This window comes from Protopterus annectens, chromosome 2.part2, assembly GCF_019279795.1.
Source record: "Protopterus annectens isolate FY-2018-M chromosome 2.part2, PAN1.0, whole genome shotgun sequence".
In the NCBI taxonomy this organism is placed as follows: domain Eukaryota; kingdom Metazoa; phylum Chordata; order Ceratodontiformes; family Protopteridae; genus Protopterus; species Protopterus annectens.
The window spans coordinates 607620198-607634628 of record NC_056730.1 but is presented as its reverse complement, the minus strand read 5'-3'; positions in this window follow the sequence as shown (position 1 = coordinate 607634628).

Sequence of the window (14431 nt, the reverse complement as noted above, 5' to 3'; positions counted from 1 at the left end):
ACACCAGGTATCTGTCTCTGTAAGACACTTCTGGAGGATGTCTGTGTCAGCCATACAGTCAATTATGGACCACAGTTACCAGTCATCTGCAAACCTGTTCAGCCATACACCTCCCGTGCTTGCCTGTACCTCTGAGCAGTATCTACTGAACAGGTGGGGTCCCAGGACCAAGACCTGTGGGATGCCATTTGTGACTGGCTTAGAGTTGGACATGGCACCTGCAACTATGAACATGTGTGTTTGATCTGTGAGCCACTTGGCCACCCATCCTGTGACATAGCTGTTAATGTTCAAGCTGATACGCTTGTCCATGATGACATGTGGGGAATGGTGTAGAAAGTCCTTAGTGAGGTCCAGGTGGGCTGTGTGGACTACTTTCACCTACATCTATGTCCTTGGTAACTGTTTGAAATAAGTTGACTAGGTTTAGGAGCCAGGATCTGCCTTTAACAAGGTGAAGTTGTGTAGAGTCCAGTGTCTGGAGGTCTCCAATGTATCAGTTTATGGGTTCCATGACAATTTGCTCAATAGCTCTGTAGACCAGGCTGAGTAGACATATTGGGCAATGGTTTCCAGGTTCTGTTGTGGCACCCCCTTTGTGGAGCTGGATGACTGTTAGTGTATGCCATTCTTTGGGTACATACCCTGTGGTACGCTTGAGTCTGGACAGTGAATGTAGGTGAGGGTGTAGTTCCTTTTGGGCCTAGTGTAAGATGCAGCCTGGGACACCATCCAGTCCCATTGATGCTGTGTTCTTAGCTTTGGTGAGGACTGTCTTTACCTGCATGTCCATGATGTCTGGAGCTCTGCATCCTTCTGTGATGGACACAGGCCCTTTTGGGGGTGATGGGGGAAGTTTACACTGAACTTGTCCCCCTGGATGTGGGCAATGAAAGTTGGTTTGGTGTATTTCTTTCCATTTTTCAGTAGCTGACAGCATATTTGGAAGTTGACACCTACATGTCTGGTATAGCTACCGAAGGCTTTGTGGTTGTTATTCTTACATTCCTTGGCTATTTGTCTTTAGAAACTGTCCTTAGATTATTTTGTGAGCGATCATTGTTTCTTCCTAATAATGATCAGTGATGCCTTTCCTTTAGTGAAGTTGGCTCTATCATGTGTTCATTTCCCCCTTCTGTTGTCTAGCTTATTTATGGCCAACAACCACCTGATTGTTGTCTTATTTTTGGAGGAGTGCATCTTCTTTTTATTTGTGATATCTCATTCCATACATCCTTGTAGATGCTGATAGGATGCACTTGTAAATGATTCTGCAGATTGTATACCATTATCCTATAGCAAGAGGTCTTTGGAACATTCCACTTTGGTTTTGGGAAGTGTGCAGTTTGCTTTTGCAAATGTCTTCACAGTGGTTTCATTGACTGGGTGGGGGAGGGCGGGATGTGGATGTCCAGTGTGATTACTTAATTATCTGATATTACCAGCGAGGGGTTTATCTCTGTTGTGGAACACTGGTACCCCATGTTGGTGATGATCATGTCCAGTATGTTGTCACCTCTAGTGGGCATGGTGACCAGCTGTTCCAGGGTGTTACAGTTTATAAACTCTAGGAAACATTGGGCAAAGGACGTTGTACACGAGTAATTCTCCAACTCAATGTTTGGGTAGTTGTAATCTCCTCATATAATGGTGTTTGATAGGACCTTTATATTTTCCACTGTTTTCCGGAATACTGAGTGAGGCTCCTGAGACAAGGTACATGATCTGTAGCAGGCTACAATCTGATGAGCAGCTTTGCCCAATGTTAGTTGCACTTGCATGGTCTCCAAGGCCTCATGCTGTGCCACTAACCTGAAGGTGTGGGTATCCATAGGGTAAATGGGTAACCCCTTCCTTTTGTATCTCACTCGTGGTTTTGGGTCCGAAGGTCAGAGGGATTATGAGTGTTTTATGTGGAGCATGTCCAACAGCTCTGTGTTTGACATAGCTTTGGATGTTAGGCAGTGAACACCTCTGAGTAGACAATATGCAAGGGAGTACGGATGGAGCATTTTGAGATGGTCTGTGTATGGCATGTATTTCAGGCCACTAATGCTCTTTGTGAGGTATTGCTGCTGGCTTTCCAGTTGTTGTAGTTGTCTTGTGAGGTACATAGCAAAAGTGGCATTGTACTCTATTATAGTTCTAGTGAGTGATGAGTAGAGGGGAACAATGTCCTCTTTTATTCTGCATGAGACACATTTTCTGATGAGGTGTGCCACATAGGAGGGTTTTCTGACTACTGTGGGAATGGGATTATCATAGTTGTGTCCACTGTCCACCTGTGACCCAAGGTCTCTTGTCACACTTTCCGTGTGAAGTATACTACCACCTATGTTGTAGTTCTTGGCTGCAGAGTTTTTAACAAAGGGGATGACAATGCACCTTTTGGCATTGAGCTAGAGCCCATGGCTTTGACAACAGCCATCTGTCTCTGTCAGGCCCTTTTGTAGGATGTCCACATCTTTAGTGTTTACAGTTATGACTCCTAGTTTGCAGTCCTCTGGAAACTTCAGTAGCCACAGACCTTCCATGTTAATGTTTACTTCAGGGAAGTAGATACTACACAGCCTGGGAAATTATCTGGTCCCATGGCTGCTGTGATACTGGCTTTGGAGAGTGTTTTTTACCTGTGCAGCTGTGATGACAGCAACTTTGCAGTCTTCCACTATAGAGATGTGCTTTTTCATGGGTGAGAGGGGGGTAAAGTTAACACTGATCCTATCTGCCAGGATGTTGGCAATATCAGTTGGCTCTGTACATTTAGTGCCATTGAGCTGTAACTCAGAAGAGGTCTGAGTGTAACCATGACATGGACCTGTCTGTTGGGCAGAGATCTCCTGAGTAGACAGTATGCAACAGAGTACAGATTGGGTTACATTCAGTCTTGTTGCATGGGGCAGCTATTTGAGGCCAGTAATCCTCTTGTTAAGGTACTTAATTGGTCTTTCTAGCTGCTGAACGTGCCTAGTCAGATTCATTGCAAGTGTGTTGTGGTACTCTCTGACAGGTCTGATGACTGTTGAGTAGTGGGAACCTCCTTTGATCTACATGCACAGACCTTGGTAGTTTGTGTGAACACATAGCATGATTTTCAGACCACTTTGTGAATGTGTTTCTGGAAGTAGAGATGACTATCCACATTTGTCCATAGATCCCTTATTATCACATCTGTATTTAGCCTAAGTGTGTGAGCATGCCCAGTATGACCTTTCAGTATGTTGCCTGACATTTGCTTTGTTTCTTTAAGTGTGTGAGCATGCCCAGTATGACCTTTCAGTGTGATGCAGATTGAAATCCACTACATTTGTTGGAGTGTGTGAGCACGCCCGGTATAGACATTTATACTATATGTGTATGGAAAATCAAGTTGTATTTTTACAGCAGGGCTCACCTTTGTGTCATAGATCAACAAGGATCATGCTGTGCCTGCAGGGCTTCCATGAGACACTTTGCATAGACTTATCAACATTTCTACATACGGGGGGGGGGCAGCTATTCTTTGTACATTTCTACCCTGGGGCACACCTGATTGTTACTGTGGGTGTACATAGGATGAGGGTTTCACCTGACACTTATACACATTTGCTATGCCTGCACTGCTATGTACGGGACACCATCTCAGTCTGTACTGTTGCCTATCGTACTGGCTTGAGGCATACTACTGTACTACAGATCTTAGCGTCCAATGTCACGTATATTAGATTACGACTTCATAGCCTACACAGCCCACATCACACCGCCTGGCCTGATGTTCTCTGTCTGCATAGGCGTGTGGGGGAGGTTACCCATTTGCATCTTTAGGGGCATGATACAGCATTTCTTTGTGTTTGCATTAGTGTTCAATTGTTCTGCTGTGTCTGCACCACTGAAATGCTATCATGGCTTAGTGGTTTAGTACTGTGACTATAGTGCACAGTATCCTGGGCTCGAGCCCTTTCACTGCTTTTTATTTTCATGCCTGGCAGACCAGACTGCTTAAGGAACAGTAAAGCAAATATGAGCATGTTTAACTGACTTTGCTCAACTTTTCCCAACCTTGCCCAACATTGCTCAATGTTGCCTGACGTTGTGCTAGTTAGCATGAGCAATTTTGTTTACATATACTAAATATTAGTAAAAGCTGCTTAGCACTGCTTTATATTGCTTAAAACATGGCAATCATACCTCAGGTGGTGCTGCAGGGCTGCCTATGTTGGATGCACATACTACACTCCCTATACATGTTTGGAAACAGGTAGTGTCAAGTTAGGCATCCCTTTTATTTTATGTACGAGTCAGAGAGAGGTATCATTTCCAGGGTTCCTACTGAGCCAGTGTATGTGCTATGCGTTGCCTCTTTGCCAAGGCCAAGGCATACTGGGCATGTCACCTTCTGCCTACTGGGGCAGGCTCAGGTTGTTCCTCCTCTGAGTCACGCTGTGCCTGTGCAGGCCTTGGCAATGGTGGGGGGGGCTGTTTGGCCCTGCCCCATGCTGTTCCTGCTGCAGCTGTTTTCGCAGGATCATATTGTGTAGCATGGCACAAACCATGACAAATATGGGTACATGTAGTTGGTGAGTACTGCAAGGCTCCACCAGATGTGTCCAGGCACCGGAACCGTGACTTGAGCATCCCAAACACATGCTCGAGTACATTTCGTGTTTGTGCATGTGCCTTATTATGGAGTTGTTGTTCAGGTGTGTGTGTATTTCTGATGGGTGTCATCAGCCACGGCTCCAGTGTGTATCCAGCATCCCCCACTAGGTGACCGTCAGGGATGTCCCCATTGGCAAATGTTTGGTACAGCTGTGACAGATGCCAGATATGGGAATCGTGGTAGCTTCCAGGGCAGCCAACACACACATTCAGTATTATGCCCTGGGCATAGCACATGACCTGGCAGTTGATGGAGTAGAAGCCCTTGCGGTTGATGTAGGCCCTACCCCACTCACCAGCTGGTGCTTTGATGTGTATGTGCGTGCAGTCAACTGCACCCACTACCTCAGGGTATTCAGCTATTTGATGGAAGAGATGCATATTGCTGGCCAATACCTCATGGGAATTGGGGAAATACACATGATCACCGACATGTGCTGACATGGCATTCAGGAAGTGGTGCAGTACCCTGGATGCTGATGCCTGTGAAATCCCCATCATATCACCAGTTGGTCTCTGGAAGGTACCTGTTGCTAGTATTCTTAGGCCAACACATACCTTGGTTTCCACTGGGATGGGTTCCCCTCTGTTGGTTCTGTGTGTGAGGCGTGGCCTGCACAGCTTAACAATTTGCTGCAGGAGCTCTCTGTCCATTCTATAGCGCTCCACTATCTCCAGCTCATGTAGCCCCTGGTAGGTTACCCTGGGTCTGTACACTCTTCACCGTCTCCTCACTGTGGGTTGCTCAGCAGCATTTGCAATGGCACCACCCTCAGCATCTTGCATATGTCGCCTTATAATAGCAATGGCAGCCCCTAACATTATTTTGTCTCAGTTAAGCTTTTTAAGTTTTCACTTCTCTTTGTAGACTGCAGTGTTGCAGTGTTTCTGAGAAAAACATGGAGGAATGTTGTTTGCAGAGTTTTAGGTGCTGGGCTGGGCTGGGCTAGTGTACTGTCTGTTTAATTGCCTGATTCTGATTGATTTCACCTGGCAGCTCTGCTAGTTCTCCTTGGTTAACTTCCTACTACTTCTTTTCTTTCCTTTTCCCCTTTCTGTTTCCACAGGGGGCAGCGCCACACAAACAAGCTCAAACACACGCACACGAGTGCACAAGCGTGCACACAGCCTTACACAAGCTTACACAGGCTTAGGCGGGTGCACATTCATGCATACAGGCTTAGACAGCCTTACACAGGCTTACACAGGTGCACACATGCGTGCACACAAGCTTAGATGGGTTTACAGGCACTCACATGCGCGCACACAGTGTAAGCATCGTTGCAAGAAACTTTAGTGATAGCCACGGCGTACACCTTCGGTTTCTGGGTTTCAGTTTAGACAACTGTAGACACGCCTCTTCCAGTCCTGAGTAACTCACAGCAAACGCATGCCAATCTGCTCCAATAAGCTTACAGTCTTTTAGATACATACCCCCTCATGATGTCACCTATCTTCTACTCTGTTACTCCCCTAATCCTACTCTTACACTCTAGGGACATGGTTCACATGGCAGGGAAAATTGGGATTCACTATACTTATACTCATTTGCATAGGATTGCCTACTAATGCTTGGTTACATCTCTCAGACTGAGCTTCCCCCCTTAGCAACCACTACTCAGTAGCCATGTTGTCTTCAGCCTGCCATTCACCTGCATGGCAGATGAATATTTTGAATAAAATGCCTATTTTTGTCTTTTATTTTTTTTCTGGTTTTTAGAGTGCCGCACATTTGCACGGCACTGCGCTATGCTTAAGCATCGGAGATCGAGGAAAAAAAGTTGTTTTTTATTATTTTGCAACAGATAAAAATACCAATGGCCATATATTTGGCCATTGACATGCTTCCTCAACTGGATGCATCCTTTATTTGGAGGTGTCATAGCTCCGTTTTGCTATTTGCAGAACGGTACTCAGTTGCCAACCGAGTACATTTCTGCAAATAACACTACTCTTACTCGGACAGGTTAGTGTTTCCTGGATCGCAAATTTACCTCATTTGCATAGCTTTCAGCAGCAAATGAGGTAATTTGCATAACCTAATACTGTCTGTGCAAGAGTCGTTTTAGGAGTTCTCATGCACGCCCCTGCCGGCTGTTCCAACAAATGTAGTGGATTTCAATCTGCATCACACTGAAAGGTCATACTGGGCATGCTCACACATTTAAACAAACGAAGCAAATGTCAGGCAGGAAGATACTGAAAGGTCATACTGGGCATGCTCACACACTTAGGCTAAGTACGGATGTGATGATAAGGGATCTATGGACAAATGTGTATAGTCGTCTCTACTTCCAGAAACACATTGACAAAGTGGTCTGAAAATCCTGCTATGTGTACACACAAACTGCCAAGGTCTGTGCATGTATGTCAAAGGAGGTTGCCACTACTCAGCAGTCATCAGACCTGTCAGAGACTACCACAACACACTTGCAAGGAATCTGACTAGGCACGTTCATCAACTAGAAAGAACAATGAAGAACCTTAACAAGAGGATTACTGGCCTCAAATAATTGCCCCATGCAACAAGAATGAATGTAACCCAAGCTGTACTCAGTGGCATACTGTCTATGCAGCAGATCTCTGCACAGCAGACAGGTCCATGTCATGGTTACACTCAGATCTGTTCTGAGTTACAGCTCAATGGCACTAAATGTACATAGCCAACTGATATTGCCAACATCCTGGCAGATAGGATCAGTGTTAACTTTGCTCCCCTCTCACCCATGAAAGAGCACATGTCTATAATGGAAGACTGCAAAGTTGCTGTCATCATGGCTGCTCAGGTAAAAAACACTCTCCAAAGCCAGTATCACAGCAGCCATGGGACTAGATAACTTCCCAGGCTGTGTAGTATCTACTTCCCTGAAGTAAACATTAACATGGAAGTTCTGTGGCTACTGACATTTCCAGAGGACTGCAAACTAGGAGCCATCATTGAAAACACTAAAGATGTGGACATCCTACAAAAGGGCCTCACTGAGACAGATGGCTGTTGTCCAAGCCATGGGCTGTAACTCAATGCCAAAAGGTGCATTATCATCACCTTTGTTAAAATCTCTGTAGCCAAGAACTACAACATAGGTGGTAGTATACCTCACATTTTAAGTGTGACAAGAGACCCTGGGTCACGGGTGGACAGTGGATGCAACTGTGATAAGCACATTCCCACAGTAGTCAGGAAACCCTATTATGTGGCACACCTCATCACAAAATGTGTCTCATACAGAATAAAAGAGGACATTGTTCCCCTCTACTCACCACTCACTAGAACTATAAAAGACTACAACGCCACTGTTGCTATTTACCTCACAAGACAACTACAACAACTGGAAAGCCAGCAGCAATACCTCACAAAGAGCATTAGTGGCCTGAAATACATGCCATACACAGACCATCGCAAAATGCTCCATCTGTACTCCCTTGCATATCGCCTACTCAGAGGTGTTCACTGCGTAACATCCAAAGCTATGTCAAACATGCAGCTGTTGGATATGATCCACGTAAAACACTCACAATCACCCTGACCTTTGGACCCAAGACCACGAGTGAAATACAAAAGGAAGTGGTGTAGCCATTTACCTTATGGATATCCACACCTCCAGGTTACTGCCACAGCATGAGGCCTTGGAGACCATGCAAGTGCAACTAACATTGGGCAAAGCTGCCCATCAGATTGTAGCCTGCTACAGATCATGTACTTTGTCTCAGGAACCTCACTCAGTATTCTGGAGAACAATGGCAAATATAAAGGTCCTATCAAACACCATTATATGAGGAGATTACAACTACCCAAACAATGAGTGGGTGAATTACTCGTATACAACGTCCTTTGCCCAATGTGTCCTAGAGTTAAGAAACTCTAACACCCTGGAACAGCTGGTCAGCACACCCACTAGAGGTGACAACATACTGGGCATGATCATCACCAACATGGGGTACCAGTGTTCAACAACAGAGATAAACCCCTTGCTGGTAATATCAGATCATTAAGTAATCACACTGGACATCCACATCCCACCCCCACACCCAGTCAATGAAACCACTGTGAAGACATTTTCAAAAGCAAACAGCACACTTCCCAAGACCAAAGTGGAAAGTCCCAAAGCCCTATTGCTATAGGATAATGGTATACAATCTGCCAAATCATTTACAAGTGCATCCTATGAGCATCTACAGGGATGCATGGATCAAGACATCACAAATAAAACCAAGATGCACTCCTCCAAAAATAAGAAAACAATCTGGTGGTCATTGCCCATAAATAAGCTAGACAACAGAAGGAGGAAACTAACATCTGATAGAGCCAACTTCACTAAAGGAAAGGCATCACTGACCATTATTAGGATGAAACAATGATTGCTCATAAAATAATCCAAGCACAGTTTCTAAAGACAAACTGCCAAGGAATGTAAGAATAACAACCACAAAGCCTTCTGCAGCTATATCAGACATATAGGTGTCAACTTCCAAATATGCTGTCAGCTACTGAAAAAAGTAATGACATACACCAAACCAACTTTCATTGCCCACACCCAGGGGGACAAGTGCAGTGTAAACTCCCCCCCCCATCTCCCCCAAAAGGGCCTGTGTCTATCACAGAAGGATGTAGAGAGACACAGACATCACGGACATGCATATAAAGACAGCCCTCACTAAAGCTAAGAACATAGCATCAATGTGACTGTAAGTTGTCCCAGGCTGCGTCTTACACTAGCCCAAAAGGAACTACACACTCACCTACATTCACTGTCCAGACTCAAGCGTATCACAGGCTATGTACCCAAAGAATGGTATACACTAACAGCCATCCAGCTCCACAAAGGGTGTGCCAAAATAGAACCTGGAAATCATTGGCTAACATGTGTACTCAGCCTGGTCTACAGAGCTATTAAGCAAATCATCATGGAACCCATACACTGAGACATTGGAGATCTCCAGACACTGGACTCTACACAACTTCGCCTTGTTAAAGGCATAGCCTGGCTCCCAAACCTAGTTGACTTATTTAAAACAGTTACCATGAACATAGATGGAGGTGAAAGTAGTCCACACAGCCCACCTGGACCTCACTAAGGGCTTACCACACCATTCCCCACTCCGTCATCATGGACAAGTGTACCAGCTTGAACATGAACAGCTATGTCACAGGATGGGTGGCCAAGTGGCTCACAGATCAAACACACATGTTCATAGTTGCGGGTGCCATGCCCAACTCTAAGCCAGTCACAAATGGCATCACACAGGTCTTGGTCCTGGGACCCCACCTGTTCAGTCGATACTGCTCAGGGGTACAGGCAAGCACGGCAGGTGTAAGGCTGAACAGATTTGCAGATGACTGGAAAATGTGGTCTATAATTGACAGTACAGCTGACACAGACATCCTCCACAAGTGTCTTACAGAGACAGATACCTGGTGTCAAAACAATGCCCTCAAGCTGAATGGCAAAGAATGCATAGTCATCCCCTTTGGGTAATACAAAGTGCACACAAATTACCCCATAGGTGGTAATCCAGCATGTACGGAGAAAGTAATTATGGCCCTGGGGACACAGGTAGATAGTAAACTCACCTTTGATGATCACATGGCCAAAGTGTTTAGACATTCGTTCAATGTAGGCCATCTTTATGTCACCTAATGTAACACACTTCGTATAGTCTAATGATGTCACCATCCTACAAATATACCTGTGGAAAAAAAACAAAAAACAGTAATATGTAAAGCGTGTCATGTTAATGTGTACTTCTCTAGTATCATGAAGTAGTTAGGTAGGGGTTTGAATCCTACACTGGGTAACTGTGTGTGTGTGTATTTGTGCGTGTTCCCCCTTGGGAAGGAACAACCTTTTAGGAGAGTAGTGAAACACCTCAAAAGTGGTAATGTAACCTTTGCCAAGTCTGATGATGTCACCATCCTACAAATATACCTGTGGAAAATAACACTCCCAGTAATCTGTACAGTGTGTCGTGTCAATGCATATTTCTCTAGTATCATGACATAGTTAAGTAAGGGTTTGAATCCTACACCAGGCTACTGTGCGTGTTCCCCTGGGGAAGGAGCAACCTTTTAGGAGAGTACTGAAACACCTCAAAAGTGGTAATTTAACCTTTGTCAACTCTGATGATGTCAACATCCTACAAATATACCTGTGGAAAATAAAACTTTCAGAAATCTGTATAGCGCGTTGTGTTAATGCGTATGTCTCCAGTATCATGAAGTAATTAAATAGGGGTTTAAATCCTGCACCTAGCAGTTGTGTGTTTGTGTGTGTTTCCCTTAGGAAAGAACACCTGTTAAGGAGAGTAATGAAACACCTCTAAAGGGGTAATCTAACCTTTGTCAACTCTGATGATAGGTTCATAGGTTCATACTAGGCTATCTGCCCAAGGGCATTTATAAGCCTAGCCCATAGTTATGTGGTTTTCGCCACCCCTTTAGTTTGAATAAAAACTATGCCTATCATTTTTCTGTGCCTCTGTCAAGCAGTGACACTGAAGTAATCCCTGGGGTATATCTGCGATCTCCCATCCATTGGTCAAGATTCCTCTTGAACAAGGCCAGCGAGGTGCTCTGCCTCACATGTACTGGGATTTTGTTCCACAGCATAGGGAGTCTCTGGGTGATGAATCTGTCCCTCCAGCACGTTCTATTTATAACCGTGTCAAGGTTTAAGTCTCCGCCCTTGTGGTTCTGAGGGATCTAGATTTTTTGAGGTGAAGCATATTCATCAAATCTGGGTTTGACATGGCCTTATATGTCAGGCACAGGTCACCTCTGAGCAAGTGGTATGAGACTGAATAGAGCTGGAGTTCTTTCAGTCGGGCAGCATAAGACATATTTTTGAGACCCTTTATCCTTTTGGTGAGGAACTTTTGGGGCCTTTCAAGCTGCAGCAGGTGTCTGGTCAGATACATTCGAGCGGGCATTGTACTCAATCATAGGTCTAATGAGTGATGAGTACAGGGGACGATGACCTCCCTTGATCTAGATGTGAATCCCTTCATGATCAGGTGGGCGATATAGAAGGTTTTCCTAACTACTTTAGCAACATGAGTGTCAAACGAAGGCTACTGTCAACTTGGGTCCCCAGATCCCTGATGACTTTTCTGTGCTCAGTGGATTGCCACCTATATGGTAGCTAGGGGTAACCTTGTTTTTCCCAAAGGGTATGACTATGCATTTTTTGGCGTTTAACTTCAGGCCATGGCTCTGGCACCAGTTATCCATTTCTGTGAGGCCCTTCTGGAGGATATCTGTGTCAGATGTGTTTTCGACTATGGCTCAGTTTGCAGTCATCTGCAAACTTTGTCAGCCATAACTCTCCTGTGTTTGCTTGTACTTCAGAAAAGTAGATGCCGAACAAGAGTGGACCCAGGACTGAGCCCTGTGGGACACCACTTGTGACAGGCTTTGAGTCTGACATGGCTCCAGCAACTCTGACCCTGTGGGTTCTGTCACTTAGCCAGTTTGCAACCCATCTTGTGATGTATGGGTTTACATTCAAGCTGATGAGTTTTTCGATGATACCTGAGTGGGGTATTGTGTGAAGGCCTTTGCCAGGTCAAGGTAGGCTGTATGGACTTCCTTTCCTCATCAATGGCCTTGGTGACTGTCTCGAAAAAGTCAACCAAGTTTAAGAGGCAGGATCTGCCTTTGACAAAGCCAAACTGGGTTGGATCCAAAGTCTGCAAGTTCCCTATGTCTTTATTTATGAGTTCCATTATGATCCTCTCCATGGCTTTGCAGATAAGGCTTGTCAAGCTAATGGGCGGTAATTTCCAGGGTCTGTGGAGGCACCGCCTTATGAAGTGGGACCACAGTCACCGTGCGCCACTCCTTGGTGTATCCTGAGGTGAGGCTAAGATTAAACAGCTGTCCTAACTGTGGGTTTAATTCCTCGTTGAGTTCATGAAGCACACAGCCGGGGACACCATCCGGTCCCATGGATGCTGTGTTTTTTGCCTTAGTGAGGGCAGTTCTCACCTGGGCGTTGGAGATGTTTGGGGGGCTACAATCCTCTGGAATAGATCTCTCTCCTTTTGGGGGGGGGGAGAAGTTTGCACTGAACCTGTCAGCCAGTATGTTAGCAATGTGTGTAGGTTCAGTAATTTTCACATCATTTTGAACTAATTCTGAGCATATCTGGGAGTTTCCTCCTAGGTTTCTAACATAGCTAAAGAAAGCCTTATGATTGTCTTTAGAGTCCTTGGCGATTTTTCTCTCAAAATTTGCCTTGGATGATTTTATGAGAGCTCTTAGTTTTTTACTTATAATGATCAAAGGTGTCTTACCTTTCAGGGATTTTGCTCTATCTTGTAGTAGCTTCCTCCTTTTGTTGTAGAGCTTGTTTATGGCTGGGGTCCACTAGACTGGATGCTTGCCTTTGGTACAGAGAGTCTTAGTTTTGTTTGGGATTGCCTGATCCATGCAGTCCTGTAGGTGCTGGTAGAAGGCATTTGTAAGTGATTCAGCGGTTTGAGTAATGTTTACCACTGGCTCAGGGGCCTTAAAGGAGACCACACTAGTTTTTAGAAGTGTGAAATCGGCTTTTGCGAAGTTTTTCACTGTGGTCTTTTTTGTTTCAGGTGGGGGCGGGATGAGGACCTCCAGCGAGATTAGTTTATGATCTGATCTCACCAGTGAGGGGTATACTTCCGGCGTTGAACATTTTGATCCCATGTTCGTGATGATGAGATCAAGTATGTTTTCTCCTCTTGTGGGGATGGTGACTAGTTGTTCCATGGCATTTGAGTTTATGAACTCCAGGAATCTTTGGGTTAGAGTGTTCGGGCTTGAGTAGTGTTCCCAGTCTATATTAGGGTAGTTGAAGTCACCTAGTATGATGGTGTTTGGAGATACATTTATCCCCTCCAATGTTTTCAGGAAGGCCATGTGAGGTTCCTGAGTTTGAGAGGATGGCCTGTAACATGCTACAAATTGCAGAGCAGTCTTGCCTATGGTTAATTGCACCTGGATGGTCTCCGATGCATCGTGCGTTGCCACCAACCTTGAGGTGTGGGTGTCCTTTATGAATATGGACACCCCTCCTTTCTTGGTGTTGTCCGGATTTTGGGGCGGAGCATGATATGAGGTGAAACCTGTTAGTGCTGGGGTGCTCTCAGGAGCCTTGAACCAGGTTTCTGTCACAGCACAGACATCGATGTTCTCCATATTGAGAAGGGCCTCGAGTACGTGCATCTTGAGATTGAGACTTCTGGCATTGAGCAGCATTACCCTTAGTTTTTTTCCTTTTTGGTGTTCTAGGGTGGTAGGTTTAGAATTTGAGCCTTGCCTAAAAAAGGCACTATGGGGGTGGCAAGAGCCTTTGCCAATATCTGGAAGTCAGCATCCGGATGTCAGCATCCTGCAAATATACCTGTGGAAAATAAATCTCCCAGTAATCTGTATAGCGCATTGTGTAAATGTGTACTCCTTTAGTACCGTGCAGTAGGTAGGTAGGGGTTTGAATCCTACCCTGGTCAATTGTGTTTGTGTGTGTTCCCCTTGGGAAGGATCACCCTTTTAGGAGAGTAGTGAAACACCTCAAAAGTGGTAATGCAACCTTTGTTGTCTGATGATGTCACCATCCTACAAATATACTGTGGAAAAAAATATTCCCACTAATCTGTATAGCACGTTGCGTTAATGCGTATTCCTTCTAGGATCATGAAGTAGTTCGATAAGGGTTAAAATCCTGCACCAGGTAACTGTGTGTTCCCTTGAAAAAGAACAACCATTTAGGAGAGTAGTGAAACACCTCAAAGGTGGTAATCTAACCTTTGTCAAGTCTGA